This window comes from Achroia grisella, unplaced genomic scaffold (assembly GCF_030625045.1).
Source record: "Achroia grisella isolate CSIRO2021 unplaced genomic scaffold, CSIRO_AGI_Agris_v1 utg544, whole genome shotgun sequence".
NCBI lineage: Eukaryota > Metazoa > Arthropoda > Insecta > Lepidoptera > Pyralidae > Achroia > Achroia grisella.
In genome coordinates this window covers 2,985,819-3,005,562 of record NW_026712929.1, presented here as the reverse complement: position 1 = coordinate 3,005,562, position 19,744 = coordinate 2,985,819, and the positions used below count along the sequence as shown (strand labels likewise).

General features: G+C 31.2%; 1 long non-coding RNA gene across 1 annotated transcript; it reads left to right on the top strand.

The window, feature by feature from the left end:
* Nucleotides 1-1,678: 1,678 nt before the first annotated feature.
* Nucleotides 1,679-18,101, top strand: LOC131847822 (uncharacterized). Its single transcript, XR_009357735.1, has 3 exons — nucleotides 1,679-1,771; nucleotides 17,206-17,320; nucleotides 18,018-18,101. It is a non-coding gene; the product is annotated as an uncharacterized LOC131847822 (long non-coding RNA).
* Nucleotides 18,102-19,744: the final 1,643 nt, after the last annotated feature.

Below are 19,744 nucleotides of genomic sequence, written 5' to 3'. Positions count from 1 at the left end.
TTATTAAAAAAAATAAAGATTATTATGCCTTACTTTAAGAATAGAGAGTTTAACTTTATTTTAAATATTGTAAAACAAGTGATCATAATTAGATCATTCGTTAATAATCTATTTAACTAAATACAATTAAACCTATTTTAAATCTATTTAATATTCCTACTTATATACATGAAACAAATATACTTACTGCATAATAATATATCAGTGTTAAAAAACTTTTTATTCTTATCATAAGTAATATATCTATATTCTTTAATATGTTTGTAAGTTAAGCATATTTTATAAAAATAATTATACATTTTACGCAAATTTATTGTATGCATTCGGATACCGTATCGCTTTATATCCAATAAATGCCTTAGCAACAGATGTGTATGATATTATCAAATAGGTCATTGTTAAAGAAGGAAATTAAAAAAAATGTTTACCGTGAAATCAAATTCTCTATTCTAAAATAATATTTTGTAAAAATATGTAATTTGTAACATATTTTTATATTAATATAAGTATATAAGTGAATCAAAACACAAACACTCCGCTCATAACTATCACATACTCCTTTCTAAAATAAAATTGTTTAAATAAATTTAATGAATTATAAAATATCACTATAAAAGATAATTTAATAATTCCACCAGAAGCCGCATAGTAAGAGGTGCATGGTGATTGGATATATAATTGTGGTGGGATATATAATTATATAATGAAACTTTTGTATAAAATTTTATATTCCAATTTATTTAAATAAATAAATAATTAAATTTAAATATTACTTATAATAATACATAATTAGTTTTATCATAAAACCAATTTTTATTTAGTTGCATTAAAATAGATATAAGTTTTAGAGCTTTTATTTTGTATATTTTGAAATTATAAGAATTCACATTACACGTAAATTTCTTAAATTATTTAAATGAAGGTAAATAATGAATATAAAAATAATAATGAATATAAATAATTTCTAAATAAAACTTTTACTTTGTCTCTCAGATAAAACTCTTTCAAAATAGCATTCCACTAAGTCAAATATATCAACTACGTAGGTACGTGCGAAATAGAATAAGTTTTATGCTGTTGCACCTTACTATATTACACAATAGAAACTCAACCCTACAATTTGTAGCTATATGCAGGTACTTTCTATTTAAACTTTTTAAAAGAAAGTGTTTACTAATTTACAACAGCATCGACGGCCGCAAACATCAAAACAAATTTAAATTCAAACAAATTCATTCAAAAGAAGAATTCAAAAGGAATTAAAAGCCAAAGTGTAACGAATCGCGAAGAATGCGAGCGAAAGTGGACACATTTGTTTTGAATGCTTTGTAAATTTGAATATGATTCTAAACAATTGAAGCGTGCGACAATTGACCACCTGCTGATAAACATTTGAATATAATTCGCAAATGGAAAAAAAAATGTTACACTTTCGATTTCATTTTAGTTCAGTACCCAGTCTGTTGTCATGATCTGTGTTGTTCGTACAAGTTGCAGTGAAAATTAAATAGAGTTAATAACTAAAATTAGTGTTATAATTTTAATAATATGTGTATACTGTTAAAAAAACAATAATTTAACATATTAATTACATAATGAGGTTGTACCAAATATTACTAAAATACTATACCTACATTAAAAACATGTACTTAAAAAAGGAACAGATTAGAAAGTGACTAATACTCCGACAGATACATCGATAAGAGAGAAATATAATACATATCTGCTACATATATCACATTAACATTATTCAAAGAAAGATGTCAACAAGGTATGTCCAGTTTATTTTCCCGTAGATTTGTGGCATCAGGTAGATGCACATAAGCGGTTTTATTTATAAGATGGTGTTAGTAATAATGTGGAATGCTCGATGGGACGGGGCGGTACAGTCGCGGTGTTGCGCGACTTGTATATAGGATGTTGTGGGGATACGAGTCTCAAGCTAACTAAAGTCTTTAAACTATTAATTTGGTGTACCTGTTTGTGTCACTTATTTATATCGTATTTTTATGCATTTTCTTTATACGTAAAGCATAATAAAATTACTATTGATTAATTATACTCCTTACTATATTATACCTATTATACTTTATATGGAATATATAGGTAAATTTTTATAAATTCAACATGGGCCAGAATATGATATATTTTTAACTATGTTAAATGTGAATTACGGTATTTTAATATTGACCATAACATTCTATTGTTATCATCATATTAACATTAGTGATTAATGTTCAATTAATTTTTTTTTATTTGTTAATGAGTGTTCAAATAGTTAATTGTAAATAATTATGTATATCCAAAATCCGTAACAATTATCAATACGTAATACTCTGTTATAAATTTAGTTTCAAAACAGGAAACAATTTGTTCCAATATAAAATTCGTCTCAAGGACACCCCGTACAGCAGAGAGTATGATATCAAGGTTAGACTTAGCGGAACACTCCACATGTGGTCAACCTTAACAAAGTGAGATGGCTATATACATTCCACTTAAGTGCAACGCAGACCGATATAGGAGCTTAGCGGCCATGTTGTATTATGGATGCCTATCATATTTTGGACCCGCTCCGGACCGGATTATTCTTTTTTCTTTTGCGCCTCCATCTCTGAAACCGGTCTCGGAGCGACGACCACCATTTATTGTAGATTAAAGAGGCTTGTTGTCTTAATTTTAAGCCACGCTTTAATTTATGGCCACGTATTAATGTAGAGTCCCCGCCATTTTTTCCATAAGATAGATACGTCATTGATTTCTTTATTTGTATTCGGCCGGCTATTAATTCCGACGCTAGTGCCGACTAATATTTTTGTGCTTAACTTAATGATTTGGCAATTAAATTAAATTGTGGTAGCTAAATTAAAATTTACAGCGATGAGAGATTTTAAGTGTTCCTCCATCGCCCTCACTGTATTTGCATTTGTCATCCGAGTAAATAGAATTTGCTTAACATAATTAATATTAACAGTGAATTAACAATATATGCTAAATGTAAATGTAAAGGGAACCTAGGCCTACTTATACTCCAAACATTGTGAGTTCCTATCCGACCGAAACTAAAAAAAAAACAAACTTTGTGTGTTAATTTATATTTATGATTGACTGTACTATACATGAATCAGCGATAACAGAACCTTAAATTAATCCTAATTACAGCAGTAGGCTCTTTGGAATATACCTACCTACCAAACGAAATGAAATCTTAGATATTAAGTATTGCGTGCACCATGGCGTTGACAATTAACAATCCCTCTAAGTACCCCATCTGCGATAACAATCTTATGTATATTTAATACATTTTATAATAAAAATCTATAAAATAATATATCTTAATTGACGTCGTGTCAAAACCCACTTAATTTGAAGTGTTGTACACTCAGTTTATAGAATGAAGTAGATATTAATAAGTGAAACAGCGGCCGGGTCACTCAACCTGAGCCTCATTCGTGGTCGGCATTTATCATAAATTCTGTACAAAACAAAAGCGAAACGACCAAGTGCAAACTCCCATGTCCGAGTGAAAAAAATGACAGTACGCTCGAGCAAACGGAAAGGACGCCAGCGCAAAAAGCGCTACCGGTGAAAAAATATGATTTATAGCGTGAAAAATGTGGAAACACACGCAAAAAGGGAGTACGGTGAAAGCGTGGCGTTTCCACTAGACAAATTTATTAATCCTATCGGCTGTTTGCCTTTATTCGTATGTTGTATCGACTTTCCTACTACTTTCCATACCGACGTATTTTGATTAAAATTGCAATTGGTCAGCTTATAATTCTTACACAATATTTTTTTTTTAAACGTAATCAAAGTTTTTATTTTATAAACTTACTTAAGCGGAAAATAGGTAAAGTTTACAAGATACGTGTACTCTTAATGCGGACAAGGTAAAATCTTAAATTATAAATAATAACAAATTAATTTAATGTTTGGTTAAATATATAATATGTCTACCGTTATTCTATTACTCCAAGATGCAATTATTATATAGCACGTATCTAGCTGTATATTACGCGCATGTGTTAATCTCTCGTATCTCCATACCGATCTCCAATGGCCACAAAATCAACAGCGGCTTGCCCGGTGGCGATGCACGGTATATAATTACGGCTCCATTCAATATAGAGGAATTGCAATCTTAATGGAGTGCTAAGAACGTGCTTGATCGAATATATAAGGGGTGTTAATATTACTACGTTCCATTATTATTGTCAAACAAAAATGAGTAGGTAAATGTGGGTAAATATACAAAGTTATTTATAATAAGTAATATCAGTTTTAAATATGTATTTTTAATCTATTCTCCAGTAGCTGTGGTTTCATGTGAGGATAATTGGCAAGATACTTGACTATTGTCAGTCTATTATTATATTATATTAATAATTAGGAACACCATGCACGTTTGTTTATGAAGTAATTATTTGATGGGTAAGGTATGTATGAGATATAAAGGAAATATGTATAAATGTATTAGGTACTAACTGTGGCCGCGATTTCATCCGCGTGAAATTTATAGCTTATGTATATGTTAGTCTGATGTATGACTAATATTATTGTAAAGTTTCATTAAAATCCATTCGGTACTTTTTGTAACAAACATCTATCCATCCATCCATACTCATACACTTCCGCATTTATAATACATATTAGTAGCACTTATTACTATATATTATTTATTTTTATAGAAAATGCAATCTTAACACAGAGCTAGAACGTATTCGATTTAATATCTAAGGAATATTAATATTATGTGTCGTCATTATTGATACAGAAAAATAATGAAAAGTCTAAGACAAAAAGTAAATGCTATTTGGATTACGTACTTATTTTACATACATCCATTTATTACTAGTTAGGCTGAAAAAAAATTACAGGAAATAGTGGAGACGGAAAATACAACCGACGCAAAATAGAGTGACTAAAGGTGTAGTCGTTTTAATAATTATATAAGAAATATTTATATATAGTAAAAAAATCTTAGACTAGATTAATAATCTAGTAATTTTAGTAGATTAATAATATATTATTAGTGTAGTTTCAGATTTTATTAAAATCAATTCCACAGTCTTAAATTTACACAACCAATGCTACTTCTGCTTTAAAAAAAGTACTGTGAATATTATTAACCATATATATTAGTAGGAAATAAGACATTACACGTAAAATAATATGTACAATACACGTAAATTGCAAAGAATACTTATTATAACTGTAAAAGTATGTCGTAGCGCGTCTCTTATTTTTAGGACCTTTTTAGAACTAAAAAACTGACTGGATATTAATATAGGTCGATATGAAGATAGATTATTTCACAAGAACGCACATATATGTACATGTACATACATAGCTATTATGTACATGTTTAAATAAAACTGACAAATTGATCATACAAACTTTCATCACCTATTTTATCCCCTTTTGGGGACATGTATGTATAGGTACATATTTTATAAGTCGTTCCTATCGTATTAAAACTTATAATAAATAAATTCGTTTACCTTCATTTCAAATATTTCAACAGTAAGTGATATATACAGTTAATTATTAATTCTAGTTCTATCTGTTTCAAAATCTTATATATAGAAGTGTATATAATCTGATCTATGAAACACGAGTTTTATGCGTCCATATCTACATAATTTTCTTTTTATTAAATTTATTAATTATATAATAATTATCTACATAAAAACTTTTTAAAATCATGGGCTAAGAGAACTGTCTGTCTGTTCTCCATTTCAACGTTGAATAAGGTGTTGAAATAATTAAAAAAGTTACTCTTACAAGTTACCTACTTTTGCTGTCACTGGCTTTTATTTTAATTAACGGCAAATTCTATCTTTTATTTCCGATATAGCTTCTTAACTTAACTGTTTTTTCAATAAATCCATACTAATACTTATTCTAAATGCGGTAGTGTGTAGATATACATTTATTTAGGTATTTTTAAGTTTGATTCAATTGGACGGACAGAGAATATTTTTAATCTCGAAAAGATGAGACATAATTGTATTTATATACAGAATTTAAGAAGAATTGGTTATATGTCTGTTATTTTATTTACATTGGGTAAAATGGTAAGTGTATTTTTAATATCCGCATCCATACTTTAGTCTACGATAAAATTAAACTCATACCTGATTGTTTCTGCAATCCGAACGTATACCTACATACATTCACATCCGCGCCTTGTATATACACGCTGACAGATACGGGGACGCGGCGGATCTTAGGCGGAAATTAAAACTAATAATTCAAAAAGTTCCGCGCGACCGACCCGCCGAGCCAGATTTATGTTACAGCCAGCCTTGTTACTGTTTCCTACACAGTTCTAGATGCTCCAATCGCTTAACCCGAAGGAATATAAACTCAGTACTAATCATGACGTTTATCGTAATATTTTGGGTAGAGATACTAGAGGCTAGGTAAGGGAATTAATTAGCTTGAAAGTAGCAACGTAATTGTAAGCAATCATAGACATTAAACGGGGTATTTACTGTGTTAATATTATTTATAAACTTCCGATACTTCGACTGTGGCTAATTATATTATCAATATTATGTGGATACTATGTTGCATGTTCGTTTATTCATATTATTTTATACATTACTTCTTCACGTCGATTTTTATTATTCGATAAAAAAATTGGCAATAATCTTAATTTATTAGGAAACTCCTAACTATTCCAGATACATTTTCCATTTTAAATTAATACTAGCTTTTGCCCGCGGCTTCGACCGCGTTGATTTATCACCTTAGGGGTGGAATTGATCAAAATCCTTTCTTAGGGAATAAACGTAGCCTAAGTTACTCCTTATTACATCAGCGTCAAGCCATTTCAAGTTAGCGGAATGCCTCCAAACAGACAGACAGACAAAAAATTTATGCATGCATAGTCTCAGCCATATTCTCAGGTTTAAAATTGACAAAGTTTCATACAAACTTTCATCACCTATTTTATCCCCTTGGGGGTAGAATTAATCAAAATCTTTTCTTAGCGGATGCCTACGTCATAAGCTCTACCTGCATACCAAATTTCAGCCCGATCCGTCCAGTGGTTTGGCCTGCATGTTGATAGATCACTATGTCAGTCACCTTTGAGTTATATATATATATATATATTGATATCTTACGTTACAAAAGAAAAGATTCCGAGTATTAGAATACTGAAGAAGCTTAATCGTCATAGATATCTAGGTCGTTTGATAATTAATATTGTGTTCCTTTTGAATCAAAACGGATCAACATTTATATATGGTCATCTGGCATTAGATCAACAAAAGGCCTTTAGTTATAATACTAATATTATATATATTAATATAAATATATAACTAACTATTGAATATTACAGTAATGTTAAGTTAAGTTATTCATTACATTATTTTTTAAAGTATTTTGTTTTTGATAAAATATAGTGGTAATTTTTATGTGATTTCCATTTTATGTAACTCGATATTTACTACGAGAATTCGTCATCAGTAAAACTGGTCCTCACTTATTATGAATTTTATATACAAAATAGTCTGACCGAAAATCGGTGATGCTAAAGCAAATGTATCGTACTTCCTACTTATTAGTTAAGCAGGTTATATATATGATTACAATAGCAATTAATAACATGAACACTGTCACGTTGTAATCATTAACATCTGAATCAATTAAGTTCGTTAACAAAACATAATGGGATCTATTTTTCTAATTACTATATACAATGTAGACAGGAAACGCTTGTTAAGTATACTCGCACCTAACAATTTTACGCTTGGCTAGTTCGGTATCTACGTAAATCTAACGTGAAATAAAACTCCTTCAATAGACGGACATAGACAAACAGGAGCGTACTGAATCGCATTGACATTAGGTGCATAACGATTCCAATACGTCCACCGTCGCGGGGGCATCAATCGTAACCCCGATGGCGCAAGGCGAATGCATCAATGCTGTACCATTCTGTCATTACTTTGTCTACATACATCTGTAGATTACAAATGAACGACGAGCATTGCCTCTTAGTCTAAACCCATCACTAAACATTGTCGTATATAAGCAGCAATGGATACTATTATTTAATGTTCTCACTGTAACATGGTGAGAGAAGTAATGTGAATATAGGGAATGCATTTGTAAGGTCAACAAAGAAGTCTGCTGCTATTCCTTGAACATTTGTTTCTGACAGTACTTCGTGACTAAAAGTGTTCTTTAATTAATAACTAGAAATAAATTACAGATATTTAAATGTTAGGCACGTATTAATAGAATAAGTAAGAAGTCAACTCCTAATCAGGAAATGAACAGATTAAACAAGTTTTCATATCCAAGCAAATATAAAAAATAATGATGACATTGATAAAATTATTTTTTAATTAAAAATAAAAAAGATGTTAATGGACCAAATGTAATTAAGAATATATTCGTAATTAAAAAAAAGGTTACAATGTTAGGTAATATTCCTGTCAAAATAGAAGTATGTCCTGGATGAATCTCATTTAGGGAGGGACAAATGTATATACACAGAATAAAAAATAGACATTTCTTTTTCTTCAACGCGTTGGTTATATTTATGGGCGCATATATTATGAGTATTTATGGGTTCATTCAGCGTACATTTAACTTGCGTACACTATAAATATTAGTCTACTCAAACATTGCCATTAATTACTATCGAGCCCACTTAAATAAACAAAAAAATATAAAATCGGTCCAACTGTTTAGGCGTCCAGTGGTACACAATAACAAAAATATAAAATTATACAATCAAACATCACATGTAACTGTTATATAAAACTATAGAGATAAACATAGACGTGCAAGTGGTCGAACGTAGGTGGAAAATCTCCTGTTTATTATTTAGAATGTGTAGCGGGGAGACGCGAGTTGATGCGCGCTCCAAGTGGAAATCTTTTGGGATTACGTGCCGTCAACCGAGTGTGATGGTGACATACCAAGCGTGGATGTACTGTTATATAATTATTTTTATTTTGTCTACGCACACAAATACGTATTTTGCATATATTATTTTACAGATGTAAAAAGATTATCTTACTCGTCATTCCCAAACTTGATTTTTTTAAATTTCTTCATAATACACTTTTATTCTGGGGACCACTATGTAATTAAGATCTGGTGACATCAGTACTACGATATCCATAAAATATAAATTCAAATTAATATTTAAAAAAATTAACAATTTCATATTTCCGTATATCGGGATTTCATAAAGTAAGATATTAATATATGGGTATATGAATTTCTTACCGCAGATTACGTGGCATTAAAATAATATATAAAATGTTTACCGATTTCATATGTATATAAAAAAATTAATATGTATATGTATTTTTTAAGAAATGTGAACCATTAATTTGTATATTATTAAATTTTATTAGATAAATGTTGTTATAATATTTCAGATACATTTTCCATTGTAAATGAAATTATTACAAGAACAATCATATTTATGATTCCCTTAGAAAAGTTAAATGTGGAGATTAGATTAATTACTATAATATATCACTTTACTTTAATTTAAAAATTATTAAATTCGTAGCCAGCAACTAAAAAATTGTATATATATAGGTAATGTATTTTTACAATAAGAATAGATATTTTATAGCATTGCCTTGAATTTTGTGTGCTTCACTCATTGTAACACTGGCCTTATGTCTCAAGCGTGGTGCGCTATGATGTACGAGAGGACGACGCCTGGCGAAACCTAAACCGAGGTAAAGCCGCCATCGCGTCAAATGAATACTAAATCATGGTCGGCCATTTGAATTTCAATATCTACCCCCGCCTTTGAAGCCTAATGCAATAAGTAACTCATAGTTACAAAATTTCTGTTCGTACAATTTTTTTTTCTTATGGATCTTATGGATGAGCATCCACTTGCGCTAACAGATTACCCTGGCGAGGCATCAGTGGAGGATGATAATATGAACATAAGGTCATAAATTTATCACGATGGTTTCCAGGGGAACCACTTGGAGGTCAACCGGTCGATGGAGTTATGAGTCCACATAACAATTCCCTTCCCCCTCTTCGGATATTAGGAATTGCTACTCGTATATACCTACTACATTGTAATAGTCTGGAAAGGAGATTGTTAGTAATAGGTGCTAGTTATATACTATATTAGATCGAACTTAAAGCTTGAGCCGCCTGTTGGAAATATGGTTAATTCATGGTGAATTTGCCAGGATAGGCTACTGACCTTGATTTCATGTCAATCTTATATTCTCTACTGGTGTACTGTCAACGTATTCGTATATATGCAGGCGGTGCAAAGTTTCACCATCTTTCTGTGTAAATAATGAATAAACACATCTGTTTTACTGGTAGTAGCGGCGCAATATAAAATAATATTTTATACTATCAGTATATGAGAATAATAATTTTCCATGAAACCTGAAATTAATGGTATAGATCTAAGTACTAATCAACCGTTGATGAATTGAACTTTCGGTCCGCCGTAGGTACATTTCCCACAGAAGCCTAATAACCCAAATAAATAATTTCCATTCTTCCATAAAACCATCTGTCCGATTTTCCAAGGAAAACGGAAAAAAGCTCACATAATGAAACAAAAGCATCCGAACTACTTCCAAATTGCCAGATACATATTCTGCGCACATTTATCTGTGGCAAAAAGCGGGCGCTGAATCGGCAGATATTTTTTCTGGACGATTAGCGGGAAACTCTCTCGAAATACCTATAGCTTTGCAACCGTACATTTATAAGTAAAAAGTATATTGATGATACTTATGGCACAGGTATTAAAGGTTAAAGTGAAGCGGAATGTTCTATATGCGACGTGAAAATTAGTGTTTGTTAGTCTTGGAAGGTTCAGCGTGGGAACCGCCGCGTCGCATTGACCCCTCCGATGCTTAGACAAATGATTTCCAAGAGCGTATTTTCTTCAAAATGTTTTTGCACTTTTCGGTGGTTCTATTGGGCGGTCCTGGTCAATACGTAGATACGTGTATATTCTATTTAGGTACGTGTAAAAACGTACGTAAAAGGTAAATGCTCAGTTTATTATTTTTATATCTTCATTTAATTAATTACGTACCTATAAGTGTTTCTTTTATATACATATAAGTATAGTAATATAAATATATTATAGTATTTGATCATTATTTTAAATAATTGCACAATATGGCACTTGAATGTATATGCTTCTAGCAAACTATGTGCAGTTTGTAGTTGGAGTACCCCCTTTTTTATTTTGTAAACCTAATAAACTTACTATCGATATTGAACCAATATAGTTTATTAAAGTTCTAATACTCAGTTACCCTTCTATATACGCAGTGTTTACTATCAGCAGGGAGGCAGGGGTCTTGTGAGCATCCTAACAATTTTTCTCATAAACCGAACATGACAGATTCGTACCGTGATTGATCGGCCCCGCCGCGCTGATCTGTTGGGGTGCGGAATTATAATGCGAAGGGTGTTTGTGTCCATACCTACTTACAGCTTGATACTCTACTATGAGAAATAGTCATAGTGAAAAATGGAATGAGCATTATTTATTTCATGCATATCATTACGTAGGTTTGTACCTTCATATTGACGGCCTCAGTGGTCTAGCGGTTTAGCACAGAACCTTACTTCTGATGGTTGCCGGTTCGATTCCGCACGGCACAAACATTTGTATTCATGAGTATGATTTATGAAACATTCGTATATTTTTGTGTCGTCTGGGTGCTTTCTAAGTATAATATGTATGTATTCACGAAAAAAATCGTTATTTATCAGTTATCTAGTACCCATAACAGAAACTTTAGCTAGCCTAACTTGAGTCTATAGGGTGCTGAGTGAATTTTGCTGAGATTATTATGATTATAAATTAAAATTACAACTAAGTACGTCGATTTTGAATTCAAATTTGAATTAGCCTTTGTAACATATATATGTCAGGCTGTTAGTCGGGATAGTTCTACAGGAGGGAAATATATTTTAACAAGGAATGTGGTGTAAACACCCTATAATGACCTAGTAAGCAGTATAACCCGATACATACACGGAGTCCCCACTGGATGTCATCGTGGTTAATTCCTGGACAATTTGCCATGATGAGGTTCAGACTTCATTTTATTCATCCATCGCAACCCACGACAAATCACTATACTCTGATTATCAATGTAGTTAATTTATTACATTTCTACGTATCTACTTTTATTCAATGGATTATAATACAATCCTTTAAAGTTCTTTTTATATAGCACCTGACATTTTCTCTTGTCCGATCTATTTTCTAATTGCGTGCGCATTAAAATGTTCAGTTAAACAAATTGCATTTTAAGCTTCTTCCAATTTTTCCCCCAGCGTTCAGATGAAAATCTTTATTCGTCGGAGGGCGAACTACCCTTGAAAAAAATATATAAAAAGTATTATTAAAGAAGGAGACAGTTCGGGTAGCATTTGTAACTGTCGCGGACCCTATGATGAAAAATTAGTTCAGTCCTCGTGACAAAAGCGAGCGAAACTAGACTAAATATAGCTATTCCATTCTTTCCTCAGTGCCAATACGTGTAAAAGAGAGATGGCAAAATGCGTTTCGAATGGCAAATGACACAGATAGCTTAGGGATGACCGTAGGAGCGAACAGCAAGTTTTTGACAGCGCCCATTTATTGTGTATTGAATATCAATATAATTTCCGTGAGAGTCGATTTTTGTCGCATAGTGTGTGTGTCCCTCAAGGGCGAAGTTTGGGCACACAGATTACGCCAATAGCAAATATTGTTCGTGATTGATGGAGGCGCGACGCGGGCCTACTGAATGTGTCATTTCTCTTTCCCCTTGTACTTTTGTTTTTCTAATACACCTACGTATTCTTAAATAATAAATGATCAGTTAAAACCTTAAAAAATCTATATATTTTTTTTATTTTCTTAAGCAAATAAAACGTGGTTTACTAATTATACTTATACATAATGACCGCGTCAAACTTAAAACAGTATATAAACAAATAGATTTTGCACCTGAAACTTTCAATACTTAAAATATTAAATTTAACTTAAGTTAAAATATTAAATTCCCTACATGTCCATTTTTTAAATGAATATATATAATAAAATCAAGTATTCGTTTTTATCAATTGACTAAATATTACTTTGCTAATGAACACTCTCAATAACATGATTTCATCGGAACATCCAACATTCTAAGGCATATAGTCCACGAGCCACAGGCAAATGACCTGGATTATCCAGTAATGGTGCGACCATTCTGACTAACTGCGCGACGGATACGTGGCCTACCGTTTATAATCGATTGCTCAATGCTCTTATTGCTCCTACGTTAGATAATACAATAGTTCATTACTACAAGATATTTGTATTTAGAATATAAATTCGTTGATTGCACTAAGAATAAGTGCGTAGCGGTTTTTATGCTGATTATCGCATGCCTCTTACTTGTTTACTAAATAACATCTATTTAAAAGAGCAAAACAAGTTTACACTGCTTTACTTACTATGTTCTTCAATACTTACAAACATAATTAAATGAATACTATTTATACTATAACTGCATTAACTGAATCTTACGATGCTGCCCAGATGATATAACAACCACTAATAATGTAGGTAAATGTAAATAAAAAAATTATTACACAAATATTTTTCGAATTTAGTTATTACAGACATTTTTTTTCTTCTCTTTATAATGTCATAAATTCTGTATAATAAAATACTAGCTTTATTTTTGGCATGTTGTGTAAAATTAATGAATATTTTCCTATTTAAAACGAAAATAAGATACATATCGATACCGATACGTTGCTAACTGAAAGAAATATTGAAATAATGCACTAAAATATTCTATTGCTTTCTATAAAATGTTATAGATTTTATCAATTATATTGAACTCTTTAGACAAACGTTCATGTCAACTGAAACGTATTTACGATAATAGGTATTTAGAACCTTATGCTGCTATATACTGGAACTACCATCGCATGCGTCACCATGGCAGGTAAATACCTATTCAGGGACCCGCAAACTAAACTCCAAGACCAATCTCAGTGTTCAGTACACAATCGGTTGACCGTAGTAGCGGCGCGGCCGCACGCAAATGACAAGGAATTAGTCGGTAATGGCGAGACCATTCCAACTAACTGCCTGGTGGCCTCACCTAGCCATACATAATTGATTATCCTACTGAACCCTTCTACAACACTTCTAGGTTTATTTTCAGCACTTAAATTCATTGTGTTAAAAAACAATGTTAACAGTTAGATGTTATATACCTACATACTTATCAAAGAGCATGTAACAGTAGATACCATTTGTAAGAGTTGACAACGCCCTTATGACTCAAGATACAATCTATTTAACATCATGTAATGCAATATACACAATTAATTATAAATATAACACTTATTTTTAAATTTACTTCTTTTTATTTAAATTTATAAAATAAATAGTAATAAATGTAATTGTTATAGATGTAATTGTTGTTCGATTTTTGAAAATATAACTATCATGAATATCATATGACACACATTGTGAGAATTCAGGTAATTAAAACAAGAGCCGATGCCCAAGGTTGAAACCCTGAATAATCTTATTTATCTACGTCAACCGCCGGCTTTTTTACAAGACGAATCTGTCACAGATTATCTTAGACTATTTATTATTCCTTTGGTGGCGGCCCAATCTGACAGCTGTCTTAACCCTTTTTAACCAATGAGAATGTCATAGCACGATTTACATTGAGTTTTTTTTTGGCTAGGTATATTAAGTGCTTTTTATTGCATTTTAATATCCGTTTGGCTTCACTTCGTCCTTCGGGGCGTTGTTTTGAATACAAAGTTAAACAGTTTATTTCTTTGTCTCTGTCACATGAATAAGAATGCGTATTAATCAATTTATTTTGCACATTAGATAATATTAATAATAGCAATTCTATACTATTATATCTGATATCCAAATAAATATTTATTAAATTCAACATTCATAAATTCGTCAAACAATAAATTATACAATTCAATGTGGAAAGAATTGATAAAAATATTCATTGGGTAACATTATGTTATTAATTTTAGTTGTCAATAATAATAATTACGTAATGACAATTGCTTTTCAATGGATGACCAAAAATTTTGTTATCGATTTCATGTTCCGAATGAAATTAATTTTCTCTCTTAAAATGAATTAAAATAAAACCTACCCACAAAATAAACGAGTTAAATAATACATCATTTGTGTAGCAATAAATAAGGCGGCTAAATCTTAACATCTCAACAACATCTTCATTTCTTGTATTGGAAACACCAATAATATTTCCTGAAACAGGATATTTATTTAAAACAAGGCGTTGATAAAGTAATTTTCTTTTAACCTTAACCATGTCTTTATGGAGTGGTCATTACTTAGCAATGGTACACAGCCCGCTCTGAGCAATGACTGTGTATTAATCAAAATGCCATATTTTTATCTCACTCTTTTTATACTGCCATCTTTCTCTCACTCGTCACGGATATCTCGTTTTTCTTTGTTCAGGACAATCAGCATCACTTCTTCTTATTCCCATTGGAAAATAAACTTTAAAGCCACTTTTACTGATGTCAGTTTCTAATGAATCCTTACATGCGTTACGTCTTTATGTAACTAGGTATTATACACAGGTTCTGCAGTCTACTCTCCTGAGACGAAATTCGGTCTTTTTTCCTCTCTCCATCACGAAACCTTTTTTCGCTTTTTCAGAATAGACGTAGGGAAGTATTCCTTCCTGCGTCCATTTCTTACGCATTATCTCGTAATCATTAGTTTCACCATTTCCTTTATCGAGTGAAAGGCTTTTAGACAACTCAATTAAGTTGATAAATTGTTATTCTTATTTTTTAAAACATATTTTTATGTTGTTTACAAATTGCTTATCGCAAAAAGATAATGTAGCGATGTAAAAATTATATTAGCGTATTAATAATATTACTTTACCTGTACATTACATTGATATAGGAGAGATAGTGTTTTATGTAGAATCAAATAAATATACAATTTTTTTAGTGTCCAAGTTAGAAGGTAATTTCAAGTCAGGCTCATTTGTAGGCTTTATAGCATAGTAGGATAACTAAAATAGGCCAACCGTAGTTTACACACCACTTCTGTAGAATGGATAGTAACATTAAAAAAATATTTTAACATTTTGTATCAAACAGATAGACAGCAGAAAATTGTAATAATATTACTAAATTGTAAATACTTATTTGTTTTCTATATTTGAAATAATCTATAGAATTATAATTATATAGAATTGACTGACACTGAAGTTTTCCTTTCTAAGTTTTTGGCACGTAACCCTAAACACGTCAGTATATTTGTACTATTATGGCCATCTATTGCTGCCTACACATTTAAGATAACCCGTAAGTGCCTGACACTAAACACGTTCTTGGATAGTACGTGTCATTCGTACTTGCCTATTTATTACATTTTGTATACGTTATCTACTCTCATATATGTTATCTACGACATCTATGTTTGAAATAAAATATTGCTTACTATACTCAGTAATATGAATAGTAATAATTAGCTGAAAATAGAGTAGTTTGTACAGATAGAGTGTAATTTCGAATGTATTGTGATGACTCACCTGTTAGAAATTGTTTATTATGCTTACATAAAAATCACAAAATTCGTTGTCAATTCTAATAATATTTTGTATGACCCATATTAACAGCAGTACATCTTACAAATCGTTGTTCCTGACCACTAAGATGTAATTTCTTCATCAAATATGCCTTCAAATCAAAATGCAACTGGTAAAATAAGATACTGCGGATAGAGTTGCCAGCATCCAGCATTTGCCTAGTCTAGTTCTGATGAATTAATCGTACATGATTATTTGAAAAGAGTTTACAAAATCATCTGTGTGGTTCATTCTAGTATGGCGAAGCTAAGAAATAATAATAAAAACATAATTTAATCTATCTATCTATCTAATAAAAACATTGTCCTCTTAAAAATACATGAGGACTTCTATTAGTACCTATTACAATCAAATGTTTAATATCAATACTTCTTATGTGCTGTAATCAAAACTTTACAACAGATGGGGCATCTTAGCCTATATACCATACCAATTCGCTAATTCTGCGTAATAAAAAAACAGTCAAATTGAAAATATTTTTTTAAATCTGTTGAAAAGTTAAGTGTGTTAAATTTCATATTATTCTCTCTGTTTATGCTTGCAGACCCGGCCAGTCGTCTGAGGATACAAAACATTCGAACGTCGAGACCACGTGTGCGCTGTCAATGGTTTCCTCAGGCGATGAGAACAGTCTTCGCGTCACAGCTCGACGTGACGATGTGGGTTGGGTTACCTAAATACTTAAAGCACCAGTTGGTACTTTTTATGTTTTATCTTCTAATTTTAATATTGTGAATATTTTCAAGTTTTCTTATTATGACTAATTGTGTTTCGACTCTAATTCATTATATTTGCAACTTATAGAGTCACTCACTGATCACTAATTTTGGTTACGATTGTTTTTTTCTGTTATAATAATTTATTCTAATATTTTATTATTTTGTCTGCGATTTCATTCTTGTGGCCGACATAAGAAGTTTAATCTGTAACATAATGTGACCTTTATGTCCATGGCATTTCTTTCTTCTTTCCTCCGTGAACTCAGTGAGAAAAGTAGTAGGTTATTAAGCAATATATATATAATTGCCAAGGATTTCATAAGAGGCGGTGGGATAGGATGACCACGTGAAAACTCACCAATGGATGAGAAGGAAACATCAAAATAATATATTAAACCAAAATTGATGACCTGCGAAATCATAATGTGCTAAAAAAAGCCTTCTCTTAAATGTACCATACAATATATCCGGATTTTTGAATCGTTGTAGCCCAAGCGTAATCAACAAACACATACCTATTGTAATTTTCACACTTAGTTGTAATATTAATAAGGATGGTTTAATTGATGGACAGATTTACCAATTCTGCAAATAACGTATAAAATAGGGAAAGTTTATCTTTTAATTCTTGTTGCAGCACTAATCAGCAATCATCAGTGAGAAGAATAGGCAAATATCTGGTCAAATTTCGAGTCACGTTGACGTGATTCTTGAACCACTAACCGTGATTCTAGTGATATGATAAACCAATATGTAATAACAAGGGATTCATATGAAAATTATATTATAGTGATTTGACAACTTCTATTTATTTATTTACCATCATCAGATTTAGAAAATATCTATACTAAATTTTTGTATGACATGTTATTTACACTTTCATAATGTTAAATTTGGTTTTCATAATAAGTCTTCAAAACTACTTAATGAAGCTTTACTTCCGTACCAATGTTTTAAATATTGATTCCTGAGACATTGGGAATTTAATGCAATTCAGTAGGTACATGTATTTTAATCGATGCCTAGTGTTGTTCTGAAATAAATGGCATCTCTAATATAAGATAATCTTTATATAGTGGACCTCCTTTGTGATGCGTTAACATGACCATATTCTGCACAAACCATAATGTCCACTCATGTCATTAATATCAAATTTAAATTTATAGCACAGACTATGATTCAAATTTAAATAAGAATATCATATATCTAAGATTATTATTGTCAAAGTACATAGATTACAATAAAGTTTCTCATTTTGTTAGGTAAGTACTTGCATAGTATTGAATTGTGTGTTTTATGAGGTAGACTATAAACTGTTATTTACGTGGATATGACAGTCTCTTCTAATACAGCCAAGTGCTTGCTTTGTGACGGTTTGTGTGTTTTCAATTACATAAAAAATTCGACAATACTTACGACATCTACCTGTTTGAAGATGAATGTACACTAATAGTCTTAACACTCCCAGCCAAATCTACAGCATCATCTGTAAGTACAGTCGATACATCATTACGACCGGTAGCCAGGTAACTGGACAGAACGCAACAATTTAGATTGAATCAATCAGTTGTATTGATCAGAACCTCGCGTGACTACATAAGGGTGAACATTTGCATAGAATGGAACGATGCGACGCTATTTGTCAAAATGTGAACGCTGTGAGTGACATTTTACAGACGTTACTTGTATACAGTGTGTTTTTAAATTTACTACGTATTAAAATTCCTTAAACTGTGTTCCAAGTGTTTTACTTTTATGAGTAGAGACCTAAGCCGCTGGCATTAGGTCTCTCCACATAAGTAGTACAACATTAAAGGATCGTAATGATATCGATTTTTATCCGCTGACTGCCAATAACACTATTGGCACTATTACTCCAAGTTTATTGATTTTTTGTGTTATATTACGTATATATACAATCGTATATATTCATTACAATTGTAATATTCATTTCAAATGATATCCATGTTGTTTTTTCAGTGCATAGAGTTAAAAATATAAAATTTACTCATAGTAGTCTTAATTTTTATCTATGTAACTACATAGAGATAAAGTTTTTCAACCAACTTTATAATGAATGCTATTATCACTTTGACTATAATTTAATTTATGTTATATCTAAAAAGAGATATGGACTGTATGAAAGATTTCCGAATCGTTAACGGAATGACTGCGAACAGAGATGAATGGAAGAGAAAAACATATTACGCCGACCCCAAATAAATGGGATAAGGAAGAAGCAGATGATGATATTTTTGTAATGAATGCTAATTACTATAATTTAATTAATGTATATCTATTATACCTTATTCCACAATGATTGCAGTTTTCTTATAGAATGAAATAATAAATTATACTCAGCTA